A 14,053-nucleotide genomic window follows, 5' to 3' on the forward strand; every position below is an offset into this window, starting at 1 on the left:
AATAATAATATTGAGGAAAATGAATCGCGACCTGTTATGCTACGTTTTTCATTGAAGAAACACTATCACGTAGCCATATATTTTATTTAGTAAAAGATCTTAGTTATTACACAGCGCTTCATATAGATTTACCTCAATTTAGTATAACTTATTGCTACTCTCGTGAGTTATTTCTATTTGAATAATTTTACCATCTCTTACAATATTTATACATATTATGAGTTGCAAAGTTAAACACCTTGCAAATAATAGCGCGTAATCAATAAAGAGATTTATTGTGTTTTATAACATATAATACATTAGTAGGTATCGCCACAAATCCATCTGTGTTGTTATTTCCCCATCTATATCCTATTCTTGCGGTTTTGACCCAATGCAAGCATTTTTTTAATGCTTAATTTGTATCTATATTTCATCGCGTATTTGGTAGTGAAGCAACCATCACAGCGTGATAAAAGTATATGTAATAAGTGCATGACTTACCGTAAATCTACCAAATATATCTCCACCTACCCATATTTTAGAAGCGTGGTGAAATAACCCAAAACTTCATTTCCAAAAGAGAAGATGGCTTAAACTGGCCGTGGGCCATGGCTCAGGTGTAAGGCTGCTACTTTCCAAGGCCTAATCAAGATCAGCTAATTCAATATCAAATTTAATTACTTACAATAATCAAATTCGTTTTTTCAATATCGAAACTTACTACTTGATTAAATATCCGACTAGTATTTTGATATTTAATACTTATGACATCAAAAAGAATAATTTATTGGTACGTTCAAGGAAATAATCTACTCATTTCTCAAAGTCGGCCCACTAAACTCCTGGGTGCTACAGTCCATACACGGTAATAATCACTTTCAATCTGGTGAGTCTGATGCCAGTTTGAATCCTATTAAAAATAATATTTGCTTTTCAATTTTGATGAGGTACTCGTAACACGTCTAATAACTTATGTAACTTCCTCTTTGACAATATTCTGTAAAATATCTGCCATATTGATTAGCAAACATGTTAAATGGGCAAACATGTTAAACATATTTATAGTATATTAGTGCAGTGGAGCCCAATAGTTGGGAAATCGAAAATTTGTGAATATCAAACGTAATAATAGTATACGGGAATTATTACAGTCCAAGATTGGAATGGACGTATTAAAAGATTTAACGAATGTGTCAATTTGGTCGAAATACAAAACTAATTAATCAAGATGTATTACGGCCTCTTGGAATTAGTTTTCTTTTGAGAACCAAAACTGTTTCAGTAGATTATTTCTAAAACAATGATATCTCCTGATGGCTTTTAATGAATTGATGAATTGTCTCAGAGTTTAATGTTTTTATTAACTTTGGGTTATTTATAAAAATTATCATTAAGTGGACTCTTATCTTGTAACAGTTCGTTAGCTATGGTCTATAAATTCTGGTCTCGTTTTCATATAATTACAAATTATTTGATCCGAAATTTAACACTTACAAAATATGTGATATATACAACAACAACAACAACAACAGCCTGTAAATTTCCCACTGCTGGGTTAAGACCACCTCCCCCTATGAGGAGATGGTTTGGAACATATTCTATCACGCTGTTTGAATGCAGGTTGGTGAAATACACATGTAGTAGAATTTCTATGAAACATGTAGGTTTACTTCACCATAAAATTACCCTTGAAATAATTAGCCTAGTTTTAGATAATATTAAAATTATATGTCAACAAAAATAATAGGATTAAATTACAATACAGAATATAAATCCGGGAATTATTTTAAGCTGTTTCCGATTATGTAAATCAGCTGACATTGATCAGGGATGACGTAATAACTATCCCGGTATTTACACTGAAATTTGATGGTAAACGTTATTACAGGTATATTGCAACTAGTTCGGTTAAATATCTACGTAATCTCTTTAAAACAACAACCGCACAGTTAACAAGATTATTATTAAACAGGATTAATATAATTAACACATTATAATCTTCATATTAACAGCCCCACTCAGAAACATCGATAAAATTTAATATCAATTAATCATTGTTACGAAACGTTTTTGGGAAATTTAATTTTATTACTTAAAAGGCTTAATAAAAGATTTCATTGTACGTAAATATTACTAGAATTGCCAATAATACATTGTCTCCTCGTCTACTGGTGCATCCAACAACGATTAGGCTGGCAAAGTGCCAACGTCTCTGTTTTTGAAGATTCATTTTTGAATAAAACATTTATATTCAATAAATACACTAGAGAAAATTTAAGTATTTTTATTCTAAGAACGTTACAAAACAAATTTGATTTTACTTGGTGGTAGGGCTTTTGCCAAGCCTGTTGTATCCAACAGTACCACATTATCATCAGATATTCTACCGCCAAACAGTTGTACTCAGTATTGTAGTATCCGGTTTAAAGTTGGAGTGACCCAGTGTAACTACAGGCATAAAAAACACAACATAGATTCCCAAAGTTGGTGGTGCATGGCATGTAAGTAGTGATTAATATTTCTTACAGATTTATTGTTTATGGGCGGAGGTGACCATTTACCACCAGGTGGCCCATTTGCTCGTCCGCCAATACCATAAAATAAATCTCGATGATAAAATTATACATTTCGATTAATCGCACACATATTTTTATTAAATTAAATGGTTAAAAATAGAAAAGTCGTATCTCTTTAAAATTCGCATTATCTTTACATCATTTTGATTTTGAACTCGATTGATGATTAAATTCCTGACTGATACGACGAATACGAAATTGAGTTTGATTGTTCAGTCGCTTGTTACGTATTAACGCCTTAACTATTCAACCGATCATCATGAAATCGCATACATGTTATTAAGGTTACTGAAAGGATACCTAACACCCGCAACATGGATGAAGTTTATATACATATACTACTATACATTATATCATACTAACGACCCGCTCCGGCTGATACTAAATATACTACAGAATTTATTTATTTACGAGATCACATTGGAAACTTCTAAAATTGTCTTTTTCTTTACTATATTTCCCATTTACTACGAGTAGGTATATACAAAAACCTTCGTCTCGATTTAATCTATATATTTAGAAAAACTGCATCAAAATCCGTTGCGTAATTTTAAAAATCTAAGCATACATGGTGACAGACAGCGGTAAGCGACTTTTATAGTACGTAAAGATAAAGATGATTAGTATGATCTTAAGCCTTCATCATATATTATAAATATTATTAGTAAATAGTATACTTAAACAAAAAGAATAACTTTATTATATAGAACTGTATAAATTAATAAAACATTCTAAATTTAAAACGTTAAACGGACTAAATTTAAGCGAGAATTCTCTAAATTTATTTAAATAGAAAGAATGTTTTCATGCATATAGGAAGACAATGTGCTAGACGTCAGGGCACCAGCTGGGAGGCTTCGTGGCGAACCATGCGAGAATAGTGTAGCGGCTTCGTTTCAAAACTGGAGCTGTCTTGGTTAGCTGAAGATTTACTGGTCTAATTTCAGAGTGTTACATTATTCATTGTATTTTTTTGCTTCAAATAATATACGCGTTTTAAATATTTAATTTTCAGACATACAATTTTATATGAATAATAATTATAAAGAAAGAAAACCATAAAAGACAAAATACGTCAAATTATCTAGCGAGAAATCCTTTACATTAGCCCGACCCGGCACTCAAACCTAGGTCTATAGGATTTGTTTTTTATAAGTTACACATTATATTGCAATGATATTTGCACAAAGATTCTTTGGAGAATAATAAATATAAATAATTTCATATATAAAGCATAAGAAATTTAACGGTTTAAAGTACTAATATCAGTATCTCACAGACCGATTTCGAACATTTTTGAGGTGTATATTCCGTTTATTGAATTAAATTACGACTTTAACAAGGCAGGCAAGCTATACCTAATCTACCTAATAATAATAATAACCCTTATCGTCAATTCTCTGTACCGAATAGACAACTAAATATACAAGGCGTAACAATTTATGAATATGGAAAAAATTATCACGCACACTGAGATATCTACTTACGAAACATTTGTGCTACGTACAATAACTGAAATTGCAGAAACCTGTATCTCAAACGGGTTACAGAAGCAAAACAAATGAAATATAGGATTACGACACCATGATTATGGAAGGGCGTGAACGTGGCAAAGACTGGACCATGACGAAACTAATTTGGGTGCCAGAATGATTTGAAACAATGAAACTTTGAAAAACTGACGACTCAGCGTCCACATTGAAAAGCGTTCGAATCGATAAAATAAAACTTAATTTATATAGAAAAGATGACTCGAATTATTAATCAGAAAAACCGTCCGTTGATAACAAAACATTCTAAGTTAAAAAATATAAACGTATTAAAATATAAAGAGATTTATACGTATGTGTTAATAAAAGTTAGATACTTCTATTAACTATATAAACTAAAACCTCATTTAACCTACAATTAAATAGTAAAATTCATATTAAAAAGTAACTATTTATAAATCAATGAAGATGGCAGAATTGTATAGAAATTAAACAAATTATAAACACAAATTAAGCACATGAAAAAATAATGGTGCTCGTCTTGCTTTGAACCCGAAATCATCAGTTAATTTTAATCAATGTGCCATCTGAGCTCAAATGCCTTTTGCATGTTAAATTAATTTAACTTTTAAACCACGCTATGCTAACCTTGGATTACCTCCATTACAATTTATTTATAGACTTTGTTTTAAATGTCAACTTTTTATATTTAAACATTCGTCATTTAACAACACACACCATTTAAGAATTTTATAAAAAGGTTAATACTGTAACTGTAGGTGAATATCAATAAAATCTACTCTGATCGTAAGTGATGTCCTTCTCCTATAGACGCCACATAATAGAAGGCACTCCTTATGCCACCGATGTACAGCTATCAATAGAATCTGAGATATTATGTCCCTTGTGCTTGTTACATAAGCACTCACACACTCTTAAAACACTGCCATAAAAATACATTGATGCCTAGCGATAGAATTACTGATAAGTTGATTCTTGTTAATGTTACGGAATAAATAATTCTCAGCATTCTATTTTTAAAAAATATTTTTTTTTTTATTTTGTTCTTATATTTTTTATTTGGTGTTTTTTATATTTAATTTGTATTTATTAGGTGTTATGTTTTTATTGTCAAACAATAGCACAAATTTACGAACGATTTTTAAGTTAATAAATATTAGATAAATAAAATAAAACAGAGTATCTATTTACAATGTGAGCATAAATAATAAGCTGACCAAAACTAAAGGATAGCTCGCTATCGTCTCATAATATAATTAAATGTTAACGCATGCTATCCAATTAAATTTATTTTTAAAAACATTTTATGCACAAACGTAACAGTCAAATTACATTTTTTGTACACACAATGATTACAACAAATGATCTTTATATTTTGTTAATACAATAAGATCGTAATTTATAAAAAGAGTTATAGTCACGTTCGATATTTAAATTTTTAAATTTTTTAAAATGATATCTTCAAGTTCAGTGAGAGTAAGGGATAACGTTTTTATTTATATGTTACTATATAAATCAACGTTCTTGATGCAAAGTTTATCTGCTATCACGTGTAAGTCCAACATAAGACTAAGTTGCTCATTTAATGTTTTATAATTTTCTTTTCGCAGTTAATTGTTTTTTATATCAAATAAAACTAACTGTTTGGTCAAAACAAATGATAAAATGCTCAGGTATATTTGTTCTTCAGAGCAAACTCTATTCAGTTTGTTGATTCTTGTACATTCTCAAAGTATAAATATACATTAAGTTAAGTTAAAAGAAGATAAAGTTTTAACATTATTTATCTCGGAAGGCAAGAAGTGGGGAAGTTTGTGAAGGACGCTTATATTGTCACTACAGTGAAAACTACAGCACAGCCAACTGTGACCCACCGCAATGTAATATTAAGCAAAAAAACATACAACTGTACAGTTGTGCCCTCAAACGGTTCATAAATCAATGTACTAAACCGAAACGAGCTTAAAACGAGGTTACTCTGAAATAGTCGACCTATTTATGTAACGTATATAACAACAGCCTGTAAATTTCCCACTGCTGGATTAAGGCATCCTCTCCCTTTGAGAAGGTTTGGAACATATTCCACCACGCTGTTATGGATTAGTGGAATACACATGCGGCAGAATTTCTTTTAAATTAGACACATGCAAGTTACCTCGCGATGCCAAACTATACATTATTACAAATTAAACACATGAATTTTCTGTGGTGCTTGCCTGATGCACGCGTTCTAACCGCTGGACTATATCGGCTCAGAGTTCGGTATGGTATAAATATAATTCTTTATAAATGTAAAAATAAAGAGCAATTGAAAATACTCTTTGATAGTCGAAGCGAGCACTAGTGCCCATCTAGATCAGACGGTAGCGGACGGTCGAATTTAAATTAGGGCGTGATTACACTTACTGCAGCCGGGATTGCTGATTGATTTTACGTTTATGCACGTTGCAGATGCAATTACCTGAATAGTGCAGCGGCCTGTGTTAAATTATAGAACTCGTATCAATATTTTATTTTTATGAATACAAAAAAAAAGTTTTAAACATTTTCATACCGAAGGCTCTTTCTCTGTTTTATATCCTAAAACTTCATCGTGCAAAAAGCATAAAAATAATAAATTTTTTATGAATTTTTTATCGATAAATGTTTTCGATATTCTTTTCATTTTTTTTTTCTGTTATGGATTTAGTTATTACATTTTTAATAATAAAGTCGATCCGTATATAACCTTTCAACGGAACTCTAGACAATGTATTGAGTTCATTGAACTCGTCTTTATTTTTATGCTTTATATATTTAAATATTTTTGTAAAATTCTATTTTTAAAATCGCGATATTTATTCCAAGTCGCCAGTGTTAGCATGAGAATGAAAAAAAAAGAATAATTTCGAACGTTATTTAAAAAGCAGAAACCAATTTGGAAACACGCTGTGCTAATCCTTTAGTTGTTGACAGAGTCTAAAATTAAAGCAAAGTTAGTTCGCTGCGGGTTTCAGACACGGCTAGCCACTCGATCGGTGAACCGCCTCGGGCAAGTTCACCTAGGATCGTGAGTCAGGTACATGCTGAATCGTTACTACGATGCAGTATTAGTTACATTTACACAAAATTTCCACCATCTGTGCCTCTACGCGGATCCAACTCGAACTAAACTTATTAACATGCATATTTGTATGATTTAATTATGCATTTGCAAATTTGTCAAAAGCTAATTTTGTTTAAAGTCAAACCTTTGAAATATCTGTATATATTACGTTGTTGTCAAATTGAGTCTAATCAAAGTATACTTCATTCCATTAAACTCTTATTAACACAATTTTCATTTACTATATTAAACTAAACTAGTATTCCCTCCGACATCGTCTACGTTAGAGTTGTAAGGTAACCAATGTGATTTTCTATAGCCCGGACAATAGTTAAGGCGTAAAATTGTAACAAACAGACTAACGAAAAGAAATCTTGATCGCGTTTCAAATTTTGGATAAGTAGACTTAATATAGGTGTTATTGGTAGAAACTCAGTAGTTACTCTTTTCCATCGATTAATTTAGTAATGTTAAATAAATATAAATAAATGTTTTAAGTAATATGTGAGTATAAAGTGGGTTTTTATTTATTTGAAGTAGAGAGCAAATGGAAACTGGATATTTAATCTTAGATGTTATATTCCTGTTACAGTCTTTATACTGGCCCACCCCTTAAACTAGAATAGAATAATTTATAAGAGGATGGTGCCTTAGACAGGCTTTCACGATGCCCTACAAAAGACGAGACGTTTCAAATTGGGAAAACATTGTTATAGAAAAGATGTTACATACATTTGATATCCCTTAAGTATTACAAACACTTATGAATCTTAATTTCACCTTTATTAATACAACAGGGTCTTTGGAAATCGAACCTGTGGACAGGATCGACAGCCATATAAGATAGCCACAAGACCATTGTAAATAGAATACATAAAAATTAAAGTTTTAATTTGTAATACTAAATATATAACATCGATATGAGCTCTTTACAAACGCATTTGTTTATTTTGTTCGCGTTTTAAGGGGTTGATTGTCATATGTTAGGCTACTTTTTTGTCCTTGGAGTACAAGCTTGCTTGATACCAAATTACATCAAATTCGATTTATTGATTTGGTAGTGAAAGAGCTACAGACAGGCAGAGTTACTTTCAAATTTATAACATTAGTATAGATTGCTTAGATTCACTTGTAGTGACCGAAATGGCGCAGTGGTTATAACGCGTGCATCTAAACCGATGATCGTAAGTTCAAACCCAGGTTAGTATTAATAATTCACCTCGTACCCGGAAGCGAAAATTATTATGAGAAATAATAAATAAATATGAGACAACATCACATACATTACTCTGATCCCAAATTCCCAATGTAAGTAGCTGAAGCACTTGTGTTATAGAATACAGAAGTAACGACGGTACCACAAACACCCAGACCCAGGACAACATAGAAAACTTATGGTAATCTACATCGCCTCGGCCGGGAATCGAACCCGGGACCTCAGAGTGGCGTACCCATGAAAACCAGTGTACACGCCACTTGACCACGGAGGTCGTCAATTCAGAAATGAATGCATGTCTTATTCCAATGTTATCAAATTGGAGTATCGTGATGGAATAATTTTCAAACGCCTTAAAGGATTACTCAGCCCAGCAGTGTAACATTACTTTATAGCTTGTAGCATTTTCAATTCCAATATATGTTCATAAAATATTCCACCCATTTCATTTTATAATAATCTTATGATATTTTTTACTTTTTCATAAATTATATTTATGAAGATATCTTCGAAGTATAGAGAGCGTTCGTTCTCATTTTATTTTTAAAAACGTAATATGATTATAACTTTGATATCCTTACTATACGATATCAGATTAATTAACTTTACATTCTTAATTAAGGAAAAAGCAATTAATTTCATCGAAGTCATTAAAATCAAGAAAGCAATATAGTAATTACGTTAAGGATAAAAATAATATATTTTTAAAGATAAGAGGATTTCATATTCTAGTTGTTAAGATATATATTGTGTAGTATATTATATACTAGCTAAGCTTGGCTGTATTTCGCGAATTTTATAAAACTTTTCTGTAGCACACATACAGTCATCTGTCAAATCCTATGGGCTCAAACCATATTTAATAATTTTCATCAAAATCCGTTCAGATCGGTTTAAGCGTGAAGAGGTTACAGAACTACTTTCGCATTTGTCATCTTACTATAGATAACAGACAATATAACCGTGCGTTCGCAGCTTCAAAGCGTAGAAAAAACGCAACTTTTTTTATAAATAATAGTAGCAATACCCCATTTTTATGAATGATTAATACTTTAGTAATCCTTCCAATTCAACTTATACCTTGTGCTATGAATGTCTACAACCATAAACTATAAGCCCAAGAGATCAAGATCTTACCTGCGACACTACGAGACCTAACCATTCAGTTAATCATGGTAAGATTGACACTTATCTTAATAAAAGATCAAGGTTTTGAGAAGATGTATGAATTAATATAAAAATGTAAGAAGTACATAATACAAGAACAATTTTTTTTTTCTAAATCAGAATAAACTTTATTCAAGTAGGCTTTTACAAGCGCTTTTGAATCGTCATTTTAGAATTAAGTGAAGCTACCACCGGTTCGGAAAGTAGATTCTACCGAGAAGAACCGGCAAGAAACTCAGTAGTTACTCTTTTTAACATTTAAAAATACAAAGTCATGTTAGTTAAATACAATTATTTAAATTAATATATCCTGCGTGGAAGTCAACAGGTATTATTAGCTCAATTTTGACATCAATGTACATAAAATTCAGAAGCAAGTCGATACGAGACCTTGCGTCCGAAGCGACTTTTTATTCATATCAGTATAATTAATTGGATCCTGTGCCCAGGCTTGCCTACGAATGGCACAGAATAGGAATGGCTGAAACAAGTTGGTGCGAAGTGTTCAGGTGAGGGACACGCATGGTGATCACGACCCTCACTAATGAGGAAACGACTAGGAGCACTTTACAGCGTTCGTGGTAGACTACCCGGGTAGTCTACCACGAACGCTGTAAAGTGCTTGAAACGTCGGGATGTTAAAAATAATTAATATACGCGATTCAAATCCGTTATAGCTTGTTTTATTTCAATGTGTAATCGCGAAAATTTAAGACAACATTAAGAGCTAATTGAAAAGTCAAGCATCGTGTACAATAAAAGAGCGTTTACGTCATTTTCTAAGAACATATACATAACAACTCATCAATATTTAACGCGTAAAAGCGTAACAAACGAACGAAGAAACAAAAAATCTTTCGCGTTTATAATTTTTAATGCCTTGACTGTATAGCCTTCTTCAAGTTCAGAATCATACAATTAATAAACGTTTACAAACATATTCCTAGCAAATTTCGGGGGACTATTACAGATTCGATTACAAGAAACTCAATGATATTTTATTGGTAAATCACAGAATTGACCACAGGATCTTATAATCTAGTAAGTCATAAACATTTCGTATTCCATTTCCAATTCTGTATCAATTATTAAGTTACATTTTTCATACGAATCGTATCTACGTAGCTATTTGTTATTATACAGCACTACGTTGATTATGGGTATTACAATCTGTATTGTGATATAACGCGAGCTCTCAACATCAAAGCATAAACGTGAAGCCAGTTGTCAACTCGCAGAACCCAATACATAGGCGTAACGCTGACATTGTAATCAGGATTGACTGACGTATGTTTGACGTCTTTAATCTACCACAAGTTACAAACTACGTTATAACCACGGAATTTCGTATTGGAAACTAACTAAAATATGCATCATTCATCATCAGATCAATAGTTAGGTAAGGTAACATGTCAATGGCCCACTTCTATAATAGTAGAGTTATTTTCTTTTCAAGGAGAATTTTGGCTGCTTGCGGCCCCTCCTTATACAGCACCAGTTTAACTATAAACACAAATGAAGGATAGGAATATTCAATAATGTTAGCCCGGGTTTGAATTCAAAATTGTCCCTTAAAATTCACATCTTCTAGCCACTAAGCCATTAAAGCTTCTATAAATATAATAGTATTGTGGCGTATCAAGATAGGTAAGTCTACTACAATAACAATAAGTAAGTTTGGTTGGTTAACTTCTTCCAATATTTACGAGTAAGGGGTATTTTTAATTTATTATAGTTATACCTAGTTTATAATTTAGTTTCGGGCATTTTTCAGCTTGACGAGCTAGCCACAACAAATATAGCCAAATATTGTAATAGCGTATAGGGCTTTGTACAAGTCATAGTAGCATGTGAAAACAATCTACTGGCGCACTCCAAAGAGATGAGGTACGTGGGTACTGCTGGTAAGTGAGCCAGTGTAACATTTTAAAATACAATTTCCAGTATCACTGCATAGTATAAAACAAAGTCGCTTTCTCTGTCCCTATATCCCTTTGTAAGCTTAAATCTTTAAAACTACGCAAGGGATTTTGATGCGGTTTTTTTTAATATACAGAATGATTCAAGAGGAAGGTCTTTGTATATAATAAATGGACAATATTGTAAAGAAATACTGATAATTTTAGAAGTTTGTAATGTTATGTCGTAAATAAAAAAAATCTGTAGTATATTTAGTATCAATATTTAAATGCGCAGTCGCTAGTTTTAAATAAAAACAATATTCTCTATGATTTAGAACTGCAATAAAATCTTACAAGTAGATTTGAAGAGTGCATAAGAAATATGACATGGAGCGTGCAGTACGATAAATTTATTATCAATAACTTCAGACATCGCATGGTACTGAAATTGATTGACATATAATATATAGAGTATAAAACATACTCAGCTGACATTTGTACCCAATTTATTTATACATATAACCTTATTAGAAGTTGCCCGCGGCTTCGCTTGCGTTTTAGCGTGTTAGTTGTCATGTGATAGGCAATAAGTTGCCTATGTCCATTCTTGGAATTCAAGTTTTCTTCATACTAAATTTCATCGAAATCGATTCAGTGGTTTGGTCGTGAAAGAGCTGCAGATAGACCGACAGACAAACACCCAGAGTTACTATCACGTTTATATTATTAATATAGATTTTACTGAAGCTATATCAAGTTTCATAGGTAGTTTATTACAATATAATCTACAATTAAATGTTCATATACTATATTAAATAATATTTATTACACATGAAGCTTCATTAAAAGTATACACTACACCTTATTGCCTCCACTGGTGACTGGACGCTGGTTCGTTTGCCCAGAGGATCGGAATATTAATATTTCTTCTATAAATAAAACTTGTTATTACTTTAATTATATTAATTGATATTCTATATCTTCCTTAATACTATTGTATATCACTTCAGACTTACTGAGTTTTTTTGATTATTCATATTTATTTAAGACTAGCTGTGCCCGCGACCTTGTACGCGTTTGAATTTAACAAAAAAAAGTTACTGTATGTTATTCCCTATGTTTCTCTGAGGGATCGCATCAGAAATGAGGTGATCCGTCAAAGAACCAAAGTCATCGACATAGCCCAACGGATTAGGAAGCTGAAGTGGCAGTGGGCTGGTCATATTTGTCGTAGAACCGACAACCGTTGGGGAAAACGTGTTCTAGAGAGGAGACCGCGTCTCGGCAAACGTAGTGTAGGACGTCCTCAGGCACGGTGGAGTGACGATATACGCAAGGCGTCAGGCAGGAGCTGGATGCGAGTAGCCGGAGAAAAACCACAGTGGCGTGTGCTTGGAGAGGCCTATATCCAGCAGTGGACAAAAACGGGCTGATGATGATGTTGCTCCCTATTATGTCAGTTATTTGCCAGTGAAAGTCCCATCAAAATCGGTCCAGCAGTTCCAGAGATTAGCCGGAACAAACAGACAGACAGGCAGATAGACAAAAATTCTAAAAGAGATTATTTTGGTATATGTACGTACTGTGTATACATATGCATTGAGTATATAAGGGGTAAAAAATCTTACAAACAGACATTTTATTATATGTATAGATCATCGTATCTTATTTAGCAGACGGTTGCATTATATTTTATTTATTATTATTTTAAAGTTATAGGTTAGCGGAAGGAATAATAAGAGAATGGTAAGTGGTTACCACCGCATATAAACATAGACGATGTAAGACAGAGTAACTATTCTTTACATCATACCAACGTACCACCAACCTTGGTTACTAAGATGCTGTCTTTTGTGCCTGTAATAACATGAGCTCACCCTTCAAACGGAATACAATAAGTATTACTGTTTGGCGGTAGTAGTACTACATAATTATTATGAGTGGGTGGAACCTACCTATACCGGCTCGCACAAATCCCACCAACATATTTTATTTATTAATAGCGACCCGCCCAAACTTCATATGTGTGCAATATTGATATTAAATAAGATAAAGATTTTTTTATACTTTATTTTCTATGTTGTCTTGTATTATATACATATAAAAACTTTTCTCTCGAATCATTCTATGTATCTATTAAAAAAAAAACGCATCAAAATCCTTTGTATAATATTAAAGATCTAAGTATACATAGGGAATTTGTTTCATATTATGTATACTAGCAACCCGCCCCGGCTTCGCACGGGTGTAATGCTGATAACAAATATACTAAACTTTATTTATTTACGACATCACATTAGAAACTTCTAAAACGATCAGTGTTTCTTTACTACATTATTCATACACAAAAACCTTCCTCTACTTACCTTACCTTACCTTACTCTATCTAGTAAAAATAACCGCATCAAAATCCGTTGCGTAGTTTTAAATATTTAATCATACAAACGGATATAGGGACAGAGAAAGCGACTTTATTTTATACTATGTACTATGTAGTGGAGGATGAGGATATCTAATTTTATTACAAAGAAAATTAACGAAATAAAAGATAAATCTTTAATATTGTTTAACAAATATAAAACGGAACGTAATTGCGAAGTAAACAACCGCTTAAC

This window comes from Vanessa cardui, chromosome 8 (genome assembly GCF_905220365.1).
Source record: "Vanessa cardui chromosome 8, ilVanCard2.1, whole genome shotgun sequence".
Classification (NCBI taxonomy): Eukaryota; Metazoa; Arthropoda; class Insecta; order Lepidoptera; family Nymphalidae; genus Vanessa; species Vanessa cardui.